This window comes from Castor canadensis, chromosome 4, assembly GCF_047511655.1.
Source record: "Castor canadensis chromosome 4, mCasCan1.hap1v2, whole genome shotgun sequence".
In the NCBI taxonomy this organism is placed as follows: Eukaryota; Metazoa; Chordata; class Mammalia; order Rodentia; family Castoridae; genus Castor; species Castor canadensis.
Window position 1 is genome coordinate 18069734 of NC_133389.1, and position 19748 is coordinate 18089481.

General features: G+C 40.7%; 1 protein-coding gene and 1 pseudogene across 2 annotated transcripts in view; one reads left to right on the top strand and one right to left on the bottom strand.

Annotated features, from left to right (window-relative positions):
- The window catches only part of Ccbe1 (collagen and calcium binding EGF domains 1), a 235174-nt gene that overhangs the window by 4221 nt on the left and 211205 nt on the right, over window positions 1-19748 (top strand). The window lies entirely within an intron of this gene.
- Window positions 17959-18041, bottom strand: LOC141422781 (U4 spliceosomal RNA; annotated as a pseudogene).

Here is a 19748-nt window from a genome sequence, read left to right on the forward strand (position 1 = left end):
AAAGATTATTAGTCACTTTTTGCATGAATGCCAGTAATGGCTTAGTGAGTTTAAAGCTAACATTTATTCAGCATTACAGTCTTACATAGTACATACCTTACCAGTAGTTAAGATATCAGAGCCAGGATGTGATTTATCTGAACTATGAATTCATTACAGCCAAACCAAGCATCTAAAACAAGCATAATAAAGTCATTATGGCATTATGCTTCTGTGGCTATCAGTTTTTCCCACAGGTTGATTTTCCTTCTTTTGTAAGAAGGGAAGTAGTAGTTTGAACAAAAGGTTTGGGTTTACTTTTCTTTTATTGGTATTTTATATAAATAAAATGACATATTAAAGGCATATGTATAGAAAAGCAATAAAATCCAGCTTTTATTGAGTGAAGCTGGAGTCAGTAAATATCCTAACTTTTTTGATTCCTTAGTCAAGGAGTTGAGTATCTATTAAGAACTTAAAATAGTCCTAGGGATGTTTGAGTATAAAAGAGGAAATGTCCCATAGTTTCAGATAGTCTACAGACTTGATTTTAGACCAAAGTCTGAAACTGTAGCCAGTACACAATGAAATATAATGGAGTTCAAAGTCCTGTCATTCACACTATATTAATGATGGGGAAGAGATCAGCAAGTAGGAAGGGCTTTATTGAGCATCTGTAATGAGAGAAAATTGTGTTTTTCAAGGTGATTCTTTAACATAGTGTACTAGCCACTGTACTTTAGAAAAACAGCTATGATATTTTTGCTTTTGGTACAGATCAAGTGGCACCAATGTCAAACCTGCCTCTTGGTCACACATGTGTCCAGTTAGTGCTATCTTGCTGAGGGAGTCTTGGCTGCGGATGGCTCAGGTTCCCATGGGAAAAGTGACATGGAGATGCAGAAACTCCCACTTTTCTTTAGATAGAGCAACTGTGCTGCCAAACCCTGGGAGAATATGGATGATAATGTGGTAATTCTGCACATGTGTTTACTTAGAATTTGTAGCACAAGAAGGGTCACTTTAATTAGGGTAGCACAGCTGGGTTGATGGCACTGGCTCTGGCTGAGGCTACATCTGAGGGAAGGCTGCAAAAAACTCTGCTGGCAGGTCACTTTGATAAAGCCAAAACACAGTAACACTTTTTGTTCCATTTGGAGTCCCAGCTTGATTACTTAGTTGTGTGACCTTGAACAGTTAATTTCCAGGTTTTCATTTTCTCTTTTATAAACTAAGGATCATATTAATACTGAAGTTATGGGGTTGCCATAAGGATTATAAGTGAGTTAATATACATAAAATGGTCAAGATTCAGGGACATGCTGGATGAATAGTTCTTGTCATCATTGTGGAGCTTGTTAAGAGTGGCATAAGGGGAGCTTGTAGACAGTGCTCAGTGGGCATGTGTTGCCTTATTTTTTTCTTTTTTTTGAATTGTGTGAGGTTTTTCCTTTTCTTCTTCTTCTTCTTTATGTGTGTGTGTATGTGTGTGTGTGTGTGTGTGTGTGTGTGTGTGTGTGTATGTGTGTGTAGAGCAGAGCCTTTTAGAACTTGACCTTCCCTGTTTTAGAGAAGACCAGAGAGGTTTGCCCCAGCCCAGAATCCTGGAGGATGGTCTTGGCAGAAACAAAATAAGAAATCAGATCCCCAGTCTGTATTTTTGCCTTTCTGTTGCCTCCATCCTGTGACTAGAAGCCTGGAGGGCAGCTCTGAGAGTAGTTGTTGACCAGTTCTGGACATGTCATTGATTACCTTTCAGGAAGCATGTAGCCCTCCATACTGTATAATGAAGGAGGAAATGGTAAAAACACTGTAAAGAACAGGGCACAGGATGGTTTTATGCAGATTAGTCTAAATCACATGCGTGGTGAAAGCAGCCTTTTCTTCTCTGTTAGACTTCACTAGCATTGGACTGTCAGCCCTCTGAGGGTGTGGATGTCTGTCCTGACATTCATAAACAGTCCGTAGAAGCCAGCTCCATGCTTGGATGGAGTGGTCATTCTGTGCACACTTGTTGAAAGACAGACAGAATAGATTTGGTAATGTTAAAGGAAATAATGTTTAGTCTTAAATCTACTAGGCCTTGTATGACTTGCGATCCCACCCAATATCCAAATATGCATCCTTTAAAAGCTTTGAGGTTCTTTTTTTTTTTTTTTAAAGATAGAGTCTCACTATGCCTAGGCTGGCCATGAATTTGTGGTCTTCCTGAGTGCTGGAGTTATGGGCATGCACTGCCACACCAGATAGGAAGGCTCTTGCGGAACCAGAGATGAACTGTCTGAACTGTGCCTCTGAAGGGATACTGTTGTTTTCATTGGTTTCCGGGTAGAACTGCTTTAACTATAACTGCTGATGTGTTACAGGTGCTGGATTCCAGCAGCTATTACTAACTCCCTGAACTTGCTATTTTAAGGAGTACCTGAAGAGGAGGCATGGATTCCTTCCCATGGTGTGCAGCAACCACTGGCTTTGAGGGGGAGGAGGGTAGTTTTGAGAGGAACCTCCCTCCCTCCCTCAAGGACAGGTGGTAGAGGAAGGAGGGAAGCTGGGTGGAGACTGTTGGCCCCGGCAAATTCTGGATCACTTTTTAGGCTTTCCCATCTCAGAGAAACCGCAGAACAATAGGAATTGCTCTCACAATTGTACTTGCCAGCCTGAAAGGGCCTGGCTTTCACTGGCATGTCCTTGGAGAGCAGGATCCAATTGCTGCTTCTATTGCTGTTGAAATAGTTACTGCCTAACTTCCTGTGGTTGACTTCTCTTCATCTTTTCTAAATGAAGCTGGGGCAACGCACCCAGAAAAACCAATGCGCTCTCTTTATTCTAGATGGTCTGTGTTCTCAGGAGGAGGCTTGCATTTCAACCTGCTTCCACGGCAGTGCTGTTCAGCTGCCCCAACTCTGCTGTCTTCCTGCCCAGCAGGAGTTCAGCAGTGTTTGGAGGCATTTGTGAGAGGGTCATCCTGCATTCACTGTTGGGGCATTGCTGTGTATCTGGAGGACAAAGATCTCATTTTGTTCTAGTTTGTTGCTTTTATTTTGGGGTGAAAAAGTAAACAGCTATAACATCTGCAGCTCCTCTTCTGCCAAGCTAGGTACTTTGTCCATGAAGATGTTTACTCATTTTAAAATTTTACCAATTTTCATTTAGTCAGCAAGTATTTGTTGGGTGCTTACAATATGCCAGGCACAGTTCTATACATGTAAACCACATCTGAGTAAAGCAGGCAAATGAAAGTCTTCTATTCTCATGGAATGTATGGGCTTTAATCAAATTTATCCTTTAGAAAAAGACATTTTAAAGATAGTTGTTTTGGGTGCACATCTGATTAATGTCATGTTTTCAGGACTCAAAATTGTGAAATTTCCTGTAGCTCAGCTGTACGTTTTCCATGAAAGAAACCCCATGACTCCAGGCAGGGATGTGAAAATGCAGGGATGTGAAAATGCAGGGATGATGGCAACCAAAGTTTTTCTTTTCTGTAGAATCTCTAGTAAGGACCTAGCGTGTGCCATAAGCTTCTCGCTTCTAAGGATTATTGGAACGTGAAAACAACAGAGAAGAAGGCAAATTCCCTGCCTCATGACCTGTGGTGGGTGGCAGCATCAGAATTATCCCACTTGGGACACGTAGCCTCAGTCATGTTCACTTGCACCGAGACAGGCTGTGTAACTTTCTACAGTGACTTTAAGCCATCTGTTATAAGAAGGAATGGTGCTCCCATATCCTTGATTCTCCTAATAATGCATTGTAGATTTGTTGTCATAAATATATCTGGACCCTTTTGGGCAATTTCTCTTTCTACTCTGAAACACCTGTAGGGGGCAGGGTATGGTTAAGATGTCTACACATTTAATTGGCAGTGAGCAAACTGTTGCATCAACTTGTAGGTGTGATCCGTGTAAATGAAGAGCAAGCACGAGAGTCCTTGGATAAGTGCATATATTACCTTCTTGATCATCACACTAGAAAACAACCTTGATCATTTTACTGTGCCTTTTATGATTTCAGAAACCTGGACCACATCACTTCTCGTCTTCACACCCCCTCTCAACCTTTCTTGGCCCCAACTGTGGAATGTTCTGCTTGCTCCATTTGGAGTAAAGCCCTCTGGGGATAGCAGAAGCCAACAGCCCTGCTATTCAGTCCTGTGGCTGCTCCCCAGGAGGTTCTGCAGAACAGGTGGGGGTTCAGGGGGCGGTGCTGTGCCATGCAGAACCTGACCTTGGGAGTTTGGTGTAGAGCTGCGAGCTAGGGCCCATTTACCATTTGTATACTACTAGTAATCTAAGAATTACTTTATATTTTTATCTTTTTTTTTCTTGGTGGTACTGGGGTTTGAACTAGGGGCTTTGCACTTCCCAGGTAGGACCAGCTGAGCCATACCTCTAGCCTAACTTTTACATTTTTAAAACACAACATAATCCTTATTTGGTTCCCAAAGCTGCAGGTGTCTACTATCTGGTCCTTTTTAGAGCATTTCCTACTTTTTTACAGCCATCCTTAATTCTAAGACCAGCAGTCAGGAGTGGGATTTTCCACTTGTATGATGTCATCCACGTGTCTGAGTTCTAGGGACAGTCATTTAGCCAGCTTCATCTTTGAGTCATATCCTTGGGCACTGTCCTGTTTTCTTATATCTGTATTTCCTGTTCATGCATCTTTCATTGCAATGTGATTTCTTATCACCAATAACCAATCATACCTTCTGATGAGTTGGAACTTCTTCCAAGTCATTGTCCCTACATAGTACTCTAAATGACCATACCTTGTCAGAGTTTAAGAAGCTGATTTTATTGCAGGTTGGTGAGCATTAACTTATTGCTACCTTTCTACATGTTTCTGTGACCTGCCTTCCTGTGGTAGCCAGGCAGTCTTTGAGCTGCCTAGGTGGGCTGTCTGCCATCCTTCTTCATTGACTTGCCTAATGATAATCACATACTTTGATTAAAAGTTCCTTCTCTATACTCCAACATGTTAGTTTAGAATTTGCATATAGAAATTAAAAATCAAATGCTAGTATATATTTTGAGAAACACACATCTAGAAAGAGCCATTTTCTTTTCTTTCTTTTTTTTTTGGCAGTACTGGGGTTTGAACTCAGGTCCCCAGGCTTGCTAGGCAGGCGTTCTACCACTTAAGCCACTCTGCCAGCCCTTACAAAGAGTCATTTGCTAAGTCAGAGAGCCAACTCTAAGTCAGAGCTGTAATTTTATATTGTTCCATATATGACTAAACAGCGTTCCACTTCACAATTGCATTTTGCATAGTACATTAGTAAATAAACTTTTGAACTTGGGTTTTGATCTTCCTTTTAACAATGTTAACCTGTTTTGCTGCATAAACCTCACAGAGACTCCTAAATAGTGATGACTTCCAACAAAGAATACAGGGTGAGAGTGGGCAAGGAAAAAGAAGTATTCTGAGGAGAGAAAAGCGAAGTCTGATATTGACACTTTGGTGGAGAAAGAAAAAGATGAAATTCATCATCTGATGTATTAGGAAGACAAAGGAATGCTGTGAAGTAGAGCAAAGAAGAGACAGGATTGGCACAAAAAATTGATCAAGGAGAGAAAGGATCCTATGGAGATGAAGTTGTGTGAGAGAAGGATGTTTATGTTAGACACGTGGAAGCTTCTGACCTTGGTGCTATGTCCTTTGTAACTTATTCAGCCTTAACAGAGATTAAGGTAAAGGCACACTAAACTTGTGAAGTTTGGATCTACAAATGTAAGTTTTGTAATTTCTTGCATGTGTCCAGCACTACAGCGTCACAAACTGGGGGCCGTCTAAAAGCCAACAGAGGTTACGCTATGGCTTTTTGCCAGTTGTTACCTCTCTTCGCTTTCATTCAGGATTGCTCTTGGAAACATGTCCAAAAACTTGGGAATTTCCTATCAAGCAATGGCTCATAGTCTTTGTGTTGAGCAATTGCTTGGCAGAGCAGAGGTTGTTGTCCTGGGAATCCACCAAAACCAGAGACTGTTGAGCCAGCTGGAGCAGGTTATGTGCAAGCTCACCACAATCATCCCAAGACAAAAATTTATTTTCAGACTGAGGGTGTAGGTTGGTGCTAGAGTGCATGCCTGCCATGCTTGAAGCCCTGTGTTTGCAACCCAATGTACTTGTGTGCACAGACACGTACACACACACACACACACACACAATTGGATTTAGTTCTGGCAGAATCTAAAAAACCAGAAGAATTTAGAGTTCAGTATCAATGGGCTCTTACATCTGTGAAAGTGTGATTGAAGGATTTTACAAATGCTGTAAAAATTTATTTTGGTTTTGTAAATGTCACAATGTACCCTCATTAGAACAATAATATAATTAAAAAAAGAAAAATTTCTTTTGATCTTTATCCATCAGGTGATCACTCTTCCACACTTTGGCCTAATTGGGTGGACATAGAGAAGTTTTATTCAGTAACTCCATGCTTATGTGGAGGTCACTTTATCTGGCAAGAGTTTCTATGGGGTGCACAGCTGGAGGAGGAGAGAGATGAGGGACAGGAGTTTTAAACACCAAAATAGATCTCAAGGAAAAACCAAAGGTTTCTTTGAGCAGCCAAAAATATAAAAAATGTCAGATGTTCCCCAAGAGTGAGTCCCTTAGATTGCTCTGTGGGCTCAGACACTATCGTTGCTTGATTTTATACAAGTTCTCACTTAGCGTGGCCAGGTATACATCAAGATCACCTGCAGGTAAGTGACTAAGCAGTCTGACTGTGGAATCTGTTTTCCTCTTAACTGATGGAACTTTTTATTTATTATTTATTTTCTCCTTTGTTTTAATTATTGGGGGTGCATTGTGACACTTACAAAAGTTCTTACAATATATCATAGTTGAATTCACCCCCTCCATCATTCTCCTTTATCTCTCTTCCCCCAATCCTGGAATAGTTTCAGCAAGTCTCATTTTTCCATTTTCATACATGAGTACATAGTATTTCCACTACATTCAGCCTCCTACACCTTTTCCTTGTACCAACTCCTACTGGTGCCAACCCCCAGACATGGAACTGTTTTACCTTCCTATTCTCTTTCTTTGAAAAAAAAAAAACACTGTTTAAGATAGCTGTACATGGAGTTTCTTTGTGACATTTCCATGTATATATGTATTGTATCCCAAATTGGCTTATCCCCTTCTATTTTTCTTCTTTCTACCTTAGTCCCCTTTTTTTTTAAACCCTTTTTTTATTGTTAAACTGAGGGCACATTGTGACATTTACATAAGTTCATACACTGTATCATAGTTGAATTCACCCCCTCCATTATTATTCTTATTTATTTTTAGACACAGTCTCACTGTGTAGCCCAGGCTGGCCTTGAACTCTCTATCCTCCTGCCTTAGTAGTGCTAGGATTAGTGGCATGCATCATCACATCCACCTCTGAGACCTTCTTAAATGGCCTGAAAATTGTTACTACTTTTCTACTAACTGCAAAATACAATAGTGTTTAGAAGAGGAAAGGAAAATGTTAGAAACAGGGATGTCAATACTGTTGGTATAAACAGAAGTTGAACAAGTTGTCAAAAGTAGACTCAAAAGCCCTCTACTCCCCCCAAAAAACTCATCATACACTGGTGTCATTTAATAAAGCAGAAGTGTCACCTTACACTCTATAATCTTCACAGGTATCGCTGTCTACCATGGTGACCCTGAGTTATCTGTGAAATTAATTTACCGTATCACTGAAGAAGAAAAGAGGATTGAATATTTACCTAAAAAATGACAGAAATCATGTTACTGGTAGCTTTCATTTCTCTGGAACCTCTCTCCAGGATGGTGCTAGGTGTTGGAAACTTGTATTCTCATCGTTTATAGGAATACATCACTGCTAGAATGCAGACACTTGAGTCCCACCCCTGAGTCACTGAACCAGAATCCTCATTTGGACCAGATCCCTCCCAGGGATCTGGGAACATCCCCTGGGTGTTTCCTATGTGTATGATCTCTCTTCTTTGGCTGTTTACCTCCTATTTGCAAGGTGGTGGCAGTGATTCACAGCCTTGACTGTGTGTTAGAATCACCTGAGGAGTTCTTTAAAAATCCCAGCTTTCAGGCTTCACCCTACCCCAGCCCCATCAGGAACTCTGGAGGTGGGTGCTGGGCCCTGGGAAGTTTTAAAGCTCCTTGCACAATTCCAATGTGTAGCACGGGTTGTATAAATCACTACTTTTGACATACTGAGAAAACCTAATGCAGCAAGCAGCCTAGTTTGTCAGAAGCTGGGTAAATGGTCTATTTATTTTGGTGGCTACTAAGTCTGGGTTGAGTTCATGTCTTTAATAATTGCTGCTGGTCCAGGCACCTCACTGGAAGTGTGTGGCTAAAAGCCTGCACTGGCAAGCTGTGGATATGCTGATGCCTCACAGTGCTCACCAATCAGATTCAGCTGTTTCTCCTGGCATCTCCTTTCTGCTCAGTGTGGGAGAATTTGAAGGGTAGTCAGTGCATGCAGTAGGTCAAGGTGGACCAAAAGGACCGAATATTCTTTGTGAGCTCTCTGAGTTTTTTAAGCTGATCACTTCCAAATCCCACTCTGCAAATTCAATCACTTCTCATTTTGTATAGCAGGCACTCAGCTTGGTGACTGGAGCTACTTAGTGAACTTCTGGTTCATTTAAAAAAATTTTGCTTTGTTGCTGCACTGCATGAATCTTCTCAAGATATAAACATGGCTCAGCATATTATAAATGAAAGCTTTTCAGTGTCAAGCTGTGTTATTCTTTCCTTGTGAGCATCAAACACAAATACTCCTTTTTCCACATAGTATGATAGGAGATCTATGTGCTGGCCAGGATTCTCCTCCCACCCATCTGTTCGCTACTCCCTGTTCTGCAGTCCTCCCTTCTGATAACAGAACTCCCCCCACAACCCTCCCCCCCAGCAAGAACAAGGCTTTTTATGAGCTTGAGTTAGCTCCATGCAACACAAAACAATGCTTTCTGTGGTTTGACTGGATGGTTGTAATGCAAGCCCCATATTTACCACATGGCCTTGAACCAGATATGTGTATACGTGGTGCATAGTTATATATGTCTAATTGCATTTTTTAGTGTTATAACAGTGATTTTGCTGACTAAATTCTAGCAATGGAAATGATTATAGATCAAGAAATAAAGGAAATGCAATGGCACCTTGTGTATGGAGGTACCCCTGTGATCCTTAATGAGGGATACCTGAATTTGAGGCTGGCAAAGTATGAATGCATGCTCTGAGGTTGTAATAAAGTTTTAGAGTTTGATGGTATACATAGGATGAATGGAAATCCCTGGAATTGATGCTTAAAGCAGAGGCATTGAGGGATCCAGGTGGACATCTGACAATGAACTAGGCATCTTTGCCAACCTTGCAGATTTCTGAGTCCTTTCCCAGCAACCTGAGCATTGGAGAAGCACATTTTCAGGTCTCAGGACACGTATAGATTATAATGGGGGGAGCCTCCATTGAAGTCAGTGTAAAAGGTGTCTGTCCTGGAGGATCTGTGGTTCAGCTGCCATCCTGATATCCTGGTTGCAGCAAGAGGGGTATGAGGCCTTGGCACACCAAGTCTGTTTTTCTGCAGCCACTGCTACAAGGGACAAGGCACGGGTTTGTGTGCACCGATTGGGAGCACTCCAGCATGAGCGTTCCTGCTGAGCAATGCTTAGTCATCTGTTTGTGGAAGCTATGCCTCTTAAGTCCTGCCTCTTCAGCGAATCATTCCTTGAGTCCCCGCCTCTCTGCCAAGAACAGCTCTCACTTTGTTGCCCAGGCTGGTCGTGAACTACTGAGCTCGGTCAGTGCTCCCACCTCAAACACCTGAGTATCAGGACACACGCCATGATTCCCAGCTTTTGATTCTGTTGCCCTGGGACCTTAACTCCCCATGACTTGGACACATGGAAGCTTCACCCACACCTTTTAGGACTGTATATTTGAGCAGTTTGGATTCCTCAGGAAATTGCTTTTGTGATGAGGAAAGCACTCTTATTCTTCTAGGGGAGAGTAAGAAGAAGAAATTACCACCTGCACCATCCAAGATGACTCTCCAACTAAGAGAATGGAGATTCTTAGGTTTTGAAAAAGGATGACCCATGGATTTTTAATAATTAAAAAAAAACCTGAAAGACAAAACTCAGGTCTCTACTTTGTAGTTCCTACTTGGAAGGAGACTCAAAAAAAGGAGGAACTCTGTTGGAAACTATTTGTTTTTAAAGTTTCTTTTATTGTTGTCTTGGGGGTACACTGTAACATTTACAGAAGTTCTTACAATATATCATAGTTGAATTCACCCCCTCCGTCATTCTCTTTTAGCCCTTCTCCCTCCATTCTTGGAACAGTTTCAACGGGTCTCATTTTTTCCATTTTCATGCATGAATACATAGTATGTCCACCGCATTCACCCCCTTTTTTTCTTAAAACTTCATTCACTCCTGCAGTAATGATGACAGCAATATTTGTTCCTTGCAGATTTTATATCACAGCAATGTAGCACTTAGCACTGAAGCTTTTCTGTAACCTCAGCTCTCCAGGTGGAGAACTACCAAGGAGCTGGAGTCTATTTCTCCTGAACTTTTCCATGCATGTATGGACTGATATGCTTAGGGTTTTCACTTCCAGAAACTAGTTATTCTAATTTGGACTTTTTTCACTTAAGCAGATAAGGACTACTTTGCTCATTTTGTGGGGTGCTATTTTTACAGCATGATATTCCCTTTATAGCACAAAAGGATGCATTGTAATTCATCCATTCATCAGAGAGTGCTTTATAAGGAAATTAGATACTAAGGGAGCCCTCCCTGATGTTTTGGTGTTCAGATCATAAACTTAAGACACTAATTTAGACTACAGTGGGCCTTCCACATCTGTAGGCTCAGCATTACTGAGGACTGAAAATACTCAGAAAAAGTGGCACCTGTACTGAAAATGCACAGATTTGTTTTATTTCATAATACACAGTAACAACTATTGATGTGGTATTTTTATTGCATTAAGTATTATAAGTAAGCTAGAGTTGACTTAAATTATATGAGAGGATGTGTGCTTGTGTAATAACACACAAGTACCATGCTAACATTTATAAAGAACTTGAACATGTGGATTTTAGCACTGTCAGTATGTGTGGCCTGGAACCAGACACTTGAAGATACCAAAGGATGACAGTGTATCAAGTCTTACCAAAATGAAGGATAAGATGAGCTAGTGAAACCAGATTAATACCTTGATCTGATGATACTTGCGGAAGTGGCCTTTGGTGCCCTTCCTTTTTGCTCCCCTCCGTGCTTATCGTGTGACTTTGGGGATCTACTGAAGTCCCCTTGTTCCCTCTGAACCTTGGTTGAGGGTGGCTGGGGTTTGGAGTTCTTTCTAGGTCTGACAGTCTGACTGATCACTTTGCTTCACAGACAGCAGAGCAAACGGAAGCAGGCTTAGTTTACAGCCCCAGGGATTTGCAGGACATCAGGGCATGCATCTTGGCTGTGAAGGTATCGTGGGAGTCTGTGTTGAACTTATCTCTGATCAGCTTTAAAGCAGGATGCCATCTGTGAGCTGTCAACTGAACCTCTTGGATGTCTTTGATAGTTTCTTATCCCAGTGATTTACTTCAGAGGGGGAAAGAAAGGGCTTTTTCCTCCCCAGGTATATGCTTTTGAGATAGGCTCTGTTCCCTCCTGCAGGCTGGCACCCTGTGAGCAGAGGACCTAAGCGACTCACTGCAAGAGTATTGACGCCCGTCTCCTTTTTCACCTGCCTTTCTGTTTTGAGCTCTGTTGTCCCACAGAATAGGAGAAAGAGGGTGGAGTGTGTTTAGGGATGAACTGATGTCAACCAGCATCACTCCTTTTCTACAAAGGAGAAAATCAGTTTCATTGAGTGGGGCCCTTGTCAATAAAGGTGACATTTAATGAGCTTTCTTATAAAATTCCTTTCACATCTTTTATCCTAACATACAGGACTTAATATTTGTGTCTTTTGTTTACTACATTTTTTTTATTACAAACTTACTTTTCAACATGTGTAAATCCTTTTGAATTTATTTATTTTATGGACCAAAGGAACTGTTCCACAGGCTCTGAGGGACTTACAAAGACTTGTCATGCACATCTGCTTGCTGTAGAAGCCTGCATCTTTTTCCTGCCCTGTCTCAGATCCCATGTTTGACTCTGCTTAGTTCCACCGGGGGAAAATGCAGAAACAAAACAGTTAACTACATAATTTAGCTGTGAGTCTTTGAAAAAGAGCCCCCGCCCCTTTTTTCCCCTTTAAGCCAAATTACCTCCATTAGATAAGGCTTCTTTTGAGTTGCCCAGATAACTTTCAGGCTTTCTTTTTTCTTTTTAACATCCCTTTCCATGTGTAGGCAGTCATAGCCTAACAAAAAGGTATCTAGCTTGAGTTTTTCATTAGAGCTGCAAATTGCTCCTTTTGCAAGCATTTCCACTGTTTGGGGTTAGAATCTGATGCATGAAGGTGGACCCCCACTGAAAGATAGTGCTTCTCCAGAGTTCGTTACAGGCATCAGAAACATGAAAAACTTACCTTTTTTTGCGGTAAAGAAAATTCTCTCAGAATGTAGCTTTTGATGATAAGGGTTTCAAATTAGCCAAAGTAACAATATCATAAATTCTCATAAATTCGACACCACGATTCAATGATTAGCAAGATTTTGCTACATTTGCTTTATTTGTTCCTTTTATACCTCGTGATTCTCTGTATTCCCAAGCAAAATCTAGGCGTGTTATTTTCCCTCTACCTATTTTAGTATGCATCTCAGAAAGTTTTCAAACATCACTAAAATAGTGTCACACTCAAAACAAAAAAAAAAAAGAAAAGAAAACCTCATTATGAACATTATTCCTAAACATTTTTTCTTAGATAAAATAAGCTTGTTTTGTGGAGTTCTTCAGTCATGGATGAATGGTACTTCTATATCATCACTAACAAATGATAAATCTAATGTTAAATGTTAAAATCTAGAGTAGAAATACTGTACGATGCCTTGGAACAATGTGCTTTGTTTGTAGTAAAGCACATCTGTGTGAAGCCACAACTGGGGGTTAGTTAATTGCTATGGTTCCAAAAGAATTTTAAGTGTAAGATTGTTTCATGTTTGACCCTAAAGGTAATACCATCATGTGCACAGGGGGTTGCTGTGTACTAGCCTTATGCTTGTGAGGCAGGTGCTCTACCACTTGAACCATGCCGCCAAGCCCCAGGGTGTGTTCTTCTCTGATGAAAATGTAGCTTCTAAAAGAACGCTAACTTTTTTTGTACACATGTTTTTCTTGCATTATTATCGGAGCCTTTTAAACTTGATTTCACTTAAATTTTGCAGCAAAATTGAATTCATTGACACTCAATGAATTAGCTTCTCTAACATAAACAACATAAATATGCTGAAGTGAAATATATCCATAATAGTCCTTTTTGTTTAATATTCTGACATGTATTCTTACACAAGTTCATGACTCACACTGCAGTTTTTGTTAATGTCTTAAGCTTTAGTTCTAAATATTAAACTGTAGAGGTTAGAACCAAATAACACCATGGCTATAAGACATCAAACCCTCTCAGTCCCTCTGGCCCTTCTTATCCTTACCATGGCAACCGCTTACTAACTTTTTAGCTTCTTTTACTGTTTTTTTTCCCTCCATAGCTCTAAGAAAGTTGTTTATGTTACATTTTTTAGTTAGTTTTTAGTTTAGTTTTTCTTTTTTTTTTTTTTTAGTACTGGAGCTTGAACTCAGGGCCTACACCTTGAGCCACCCCACCAGTCCTTTTTTGTGATGGGTTTTTCGAGATAGGGTCTTAACTATTTGCCCAGGCTGGCTTCCAACCGTGATACTCCTGATCTCTGCCTCCTGAGTAGCTAGGATTACAAGCATGAGCCAGTGGTGCCCAGCTAGATATCTTTTTTGATTCATCCTACATTAATAATATGAGGGGGTTTCGTTGATAATACATTGAACACATTTACCCCTCCATTATATTCCTGTTCCCCTCCTCTTCCTTTCCCTCCTTCAAACAGTGTTTGGTGGGTTTCATATGCTGTCTTCATATGTATGTGTGTAGTGTACGTCCATCCTCCTCACCCCTCAGCATTCTTTCCTTTCCTGCCCACTCTCCATAGTCCACTATATACATTCATGTCTCATTATTATCATCATCCTTTTAGGTCTAGGTTCCACAAGTGAGTGAGAACATGTGGCATTTGGCCTTTCAAGCTTGGCTTGTCTCTTGGCACCGTTGTTTGACCTTCCCCAGAAGAAGAGAATTTGATGTCAGCAACCACCAACACACGAATGCTTGAATCCTCCGAGTATCATTCGGTTACACTTTGGGATTGGTCAGTTTTCAGAGTTTACTTTATGGCTGGAAATGCTTTTGAATATGAGCCCTACTGTATACTATGACTGTTATTCCTTCTAAAATCTTCCATTTATTTTTTGCTTTTTTTTTTTTAATGTATAAACATGACCCAACCTTCCAATTCACCTTCCTTTAATGTTTCTTCTCTGTGTTCACACTTGTTAGATGTTCTAGCTTTCAACCTTCAGGAAGAAATTCCTCTCCGAGGCCTGCACTAACCTGGCTGGTCTCTCTTCCAACTGTGGCCTCAGATTGCCCTTCTGGTGAATCTTTGTCTCTCTGACAGGGGATTCTGGGTTTTCTGGATCCCACGTTTTTCCACTTCCCTGACTTATTCCTTCATTTCAGTGGAGCACAGAGGCTACTGTTCTCCCGAGAAAGGGTCTTGGGAGGTGTGTTTTTGAGCTCTAACAGTCCACATACCTACTTGGTACTTGATCCCACTTGAATATCTCCTTGATATCCAACAGATAATATGTCCAAATAGAAGCACAATATCCACTTGCCCTTCCCACTCCAATAAACAGCCTTCTGCCCTCACTTGTGGTCTTAGTGCCTGGTTAGTTGGTATAGATACAAATCCAGAAGCAGTTTTAAATTATTCCACTTCACATACCCTTTTCAGTCAATCTTTTGCCAAATATATCTAATTTTGGAGCTGTCTCCATCCTGGCCCAGGCTATCATCTATTTTTTTTTTTTTCAGTACTGAGGTTTGAACTCAGGGTCTACAGCTTGCACCACTCCACCAGCCCTTTTTAGTGAAGGGTTTTTTCAAGATAGGGTCTTGTAAACTATTTGCCTGGTCTGGCTACAAACCTTGATCCTCCTGATCTCTGCCTCCTGACTAGCTAGGATTACAGGTGTGAGCGACCACCGCCCAGCTCAGGCTATCATGATTGGTGTGGAATATTCCGACTGTTCTTTTTGCTTCCTTCTTACCTCCTTACAATCTATTCCCATGTAGCAGAAGACAGAATCCTGGATTTTAAAACAATTTATGCTGTATCTGACCCAGGCTTCAATTCTTCAGTGGCTTCTTGAAAGAAAATCTATACCCTATATCTTGGCTCATGAGGCCCTGGGAGATCAGCTTCTGCTGCCTCATCTTATGGTATCCCTCAGTGAGCTCAGTTTTATTTTCTTCAAACAACAGGCTCTTCCCTGTTTCAAGTTGTTTTTCATTCTGTTCACTCTGCCTAGATAAAAATTCCCCCACATAAAACATTCTAATTCCAGCTCTTAATCCTTCAGAATTTAATTATAAAGGGATATCCCTCCACTGAACTCCCCACCAACCTTATGGTTCCCCATTTTAAATACTTTTATTTTGATATAGTTCTGAAAACTATAACTTTTTAATTTCTTTCCTGACTAGATGTCAAGACAGGGACCATGTCTGTCTGATTTGTTTTTGCATTCCTGTGCCCAGACAGTGGCTGGTCATATGTGGTTACCATGTGCTACGATTGCCTGTGAAACAAAGGCATGTGTCTTATTTGTGAATTTAAGTTTATACTTTGATTTATTCCAGATATATATGGAGGTTTATAATACATAAAATATAAGAAATAGTATAAATGTCTTATTTGTGGATTTGAATTTATACTTTGATTTGTTTCAAATATACCAGGCAGTTTATAATACCTACAATATAAGAAGGCAGTATAAATTAAAAGAGGGAAAATAAGGGAAGATAAACAAGGCAGGAAACTTAAGAGTAGAGCCAAGTGGGGGGAGTATAAAGGAGAATAATGGAGGGGTGGATTCAACTGTGATATATTATAAGAACTTTTGTAAATGTCACAATGTACCCCCAGTATAACAATAAAAAGAAGAGTAGAGCGCCAAGATTGAGGTGAAGAATACTCACCATGAAGAGCCTTAGGCTTGCTGTGTGGGGGTCATTTGACTCTGAGTGTTCTAGTATCCGTGAAGAAAAGATCAGTTACACACGCCCATATGGTAAAAACAGAATGATGCCCAGGAGACCTACAATTGTTCATGTTAAGACCAAAGGAAAACTACCCAAGGTTGTTGTAAAAAGAATAATAATATAAGTGAAGATTATCCCTGGAACAGACATGGCAGCTTTCACAGGAAATGTTTTGCTAATGACCTTCAGGTATCCTGCCAGGCACAGTTTGGTTGAGGCTGATGTTTGAGGCCAGTAAGGTGCTGTCCAGTGCATCTGCTGTGTGATTACTGCTTCTGTTTATGCTACAGCTGCTTCAGGAATTAACCTACATAGGCAGGGCAGAGTAGGTATGCCTCTTGGCTTTTGTCTGTAACTTTCTCTACTTATCCTAACCAAATACTTCTGACTTGTACCATTGCACCATCCCTCTTTGCTTCTATTGAGCTCCTCAGAAGCCTGCTTTTTTTTCTTTCAGGCCTTATTGTTTATTCCTTGTAGTCTGTCCCTAAGCCTGGTGTATAGTTCCTCTAGGAGAATCTTCTAGATAAAAGGTATATTTTGAGGATGACTGATTCTTCCTTAGCCTCATATTTGGTACCTGTCTTTTAACCCTGGATGGACCCACTTTCTCTACTTTCTGATGCAAGATTTTCTTGTTTATTTCCTGGAAGTCATGGCACTTTTCTTTAACTCACTAATACTCACATATTCATAATCAGTGGGAAATCTAAAGAGAATGGAACTAAGAGACAGAAGAAGTCATTTTCCGTAGCTGTGAAGAAAGGACTTTTCTTGGGGAACTGTCCAGTTAGAATAAGGTTGATTTGAGCAAAACTAACTCTGAGGAACAGAAACTTTCATGGCAGTTCAGTCAATTCCTGCTACAAAAGATGGGCAAAGTTAAATTCACCTGCAGTCCATTTTTTTTGCTAGCAATTGGATATGATGGAGGTTAGAGGCACATCTGCATCACAGCTCTCTACTGATGAAGCTTTCATCACTGGGCACTAGAACTGCCCAAAGAGACAGAAGTCATTGGTGATGCTTAATTTGGGCAGTTGACTGATCAGTCTTGGTTCTTTCCCTCAAGCTTCTTTCTTAGGATCCAAGCTAATATTTATTTTAACTCTGGAGGTTTTATGAACCATCGTGTTTTGATTTTGTGCTTTATGAAAAGCTGGGGTGATGACGATGGGGAAGTGCACAGAAAAGTGCAAATGATAGCTCTGGTGGAGACAGAAAATGAGAAGTGTTGTGAGTAAAACCTGGATATGATTAAATGCTGAATCTGCCCGGAATGTTTAGCTTTTATAGCTAAAAGCTATTGTTATTTATTAAATTCCTGCAGAAAATAACTTTTGTTATAAATCTGCAACTTTATAGATACTAAGCCCCTTTTCCCGAGGAGAGCAGGTTTTATAACTCAGTTGCTGATTGCACGAGGTTTCTTAGAAATGCAAATGTTTTGTAATAGCAGAGGAGATTGTGCTTGTCGAAGTGTTCTGGACGGTACCAAATAGGCTTGTAATAAATTGTATTAATTTTGATCATGTTCAAAAACATTCTTATGGACCTTTGTTTTAATAATGGTAGTTATAAGTAGTATGTTTTTAATGTTTTCTATATCCAGGCACTATTTTGTTTATTTTACCTACTTTCTCAAATATTAAACTATTTCTAATCCTCATTTTATCTCATATAATTATTATTATTTTTTCAATTAGCAATAATCACGCCTCGGATAAACCTCATTGGCTATGATACTGTCACTGTGCAAAGCGTCACATAATTATTTTATGAGATAATTAGGGCCTAGGTTTGTCAAGCCACTTGCTCAAAGTCACAGAGCTTATAAGTAGTAGAGTCAAGGTAGTATTTTTCCAACTAAATTTGACAGTTTATTCTTTATTAATTTCTTAGTCCTTTTCAATAGAATTTCAGTATAATATTCATTATCCATTACAGTTTTAGCTGCCCAGTGGCTTTAAAACCAGTATTCTCTTGCTCACAGTTCTGGCTCCTCACTTTGTGCAGAGCCCAGTGAGGTTTTGGCTTGTTCCACATGGTGTTGGCTACTGTGGCTCATTCAGGGCTGGAGCAACCAAGATGGCCTCATTCCTATGTCTTGGGCCTTGCTGGCTGCCAGCTGGGGTGCCTGTGTTCTCCACTGACCTCTCTCCCCAAGGTCCCTCAGCATTTAGTATCTAGTCTGGGTTTCAGTTCATGGTGGAACAAGCAATCCAAGAGCCCAATATGGAAGCAGCCTGGGGCAGGAGTTCCAAATGCCTAAATTAGTAAAGATCAGACTAGGACAGGTCACTTTCACTATACACTGGTCCTCAAAGTAAGTGACAGGACCAGTCCAGACTCAAGGGAGGGTCCAGATTCACAGGAATGGGAGGACTGTTGATGACCAGTGTTGCAGAGACGTCATGATGGTTGTCTTTATGGTCAGTTTCTCCACACCATCCTTATGGACCATAAGCCTCCCTCATTTGACTTTTTCTTTGTTCTTTTCTTTTCTTTTTGAGACTGGGTCTTTCTTTGTAGCCCAGGGTAGCCTTGAACTTGGGATACTCTTGCCTCAGCTTTGGCCTCCCTAGTGCTGGGATTGTAGGTATATGCTACCACCCCTAGTGACATGTGACTTTTTTTTTATACCTTGACTTTTTTTCCTTTGTCTTATTTTCCAAACTGGTACTCTAATCACTTTTTTAAACATCCTTTATTCTTTTTTCCTTTTATCCCTGTACATAACCTTGGCCCCAAATTCTAATCCGATTATACATATTTTAATCCATTTATCATTCCATGTGAATAAAGACAGTTTACATATGCACCTGATGTCCTTGCTTTTTTCTTGTCCTGTTCTTTTAAGTATTGTGCAAGTTTCACCCTCCTTTTGGCAAGTCCGTTAGGTCTGTTAGCTCTTAACTTGCAACCTGCCAACCTTCTCATTATTGCCAATGGGGTCAGCATTTTCGTGGCTCATTTAACCTGCTCTCTTGGAATGAATGCGGAACCCTTTCTTACTTTCCCACTATCCTTTTCTCCTTCTGATCGCACACATAATAGCACCCTGCAAACATGCCTTTTCCTCTTCCCTCACCACTCATGTCCAGACTTGCAGCACCTCATCCCTCACTTACCATGGTTCCGTGACCACCCTCCCTGCCTTATCCCCTCCTGTTCCTATTCCCACCGCTTCTTGTTTCTGGAAATGCTATTAAGGAGACCTACACTGTGTCACTTCCCTCAAAGACCATCCCCTCCCACTGCTCACTTCTTATTGCTGGTACTTGAACTGCTCTTGTCACATTCAAGACCTGTCAGCAGCTACTCTCTGCCTCCTCCAAACTCAGTAGGATTTAAGTGAGTCTCCTGACCTAGTCATTAAAGTGGATCATTCAGCTGTCCCCTACAGAGCTCTGCTTGAGGCCAAATTGTGTCATAACTTTGAATGTCAATCTGGGGCTTAGATCTTATTT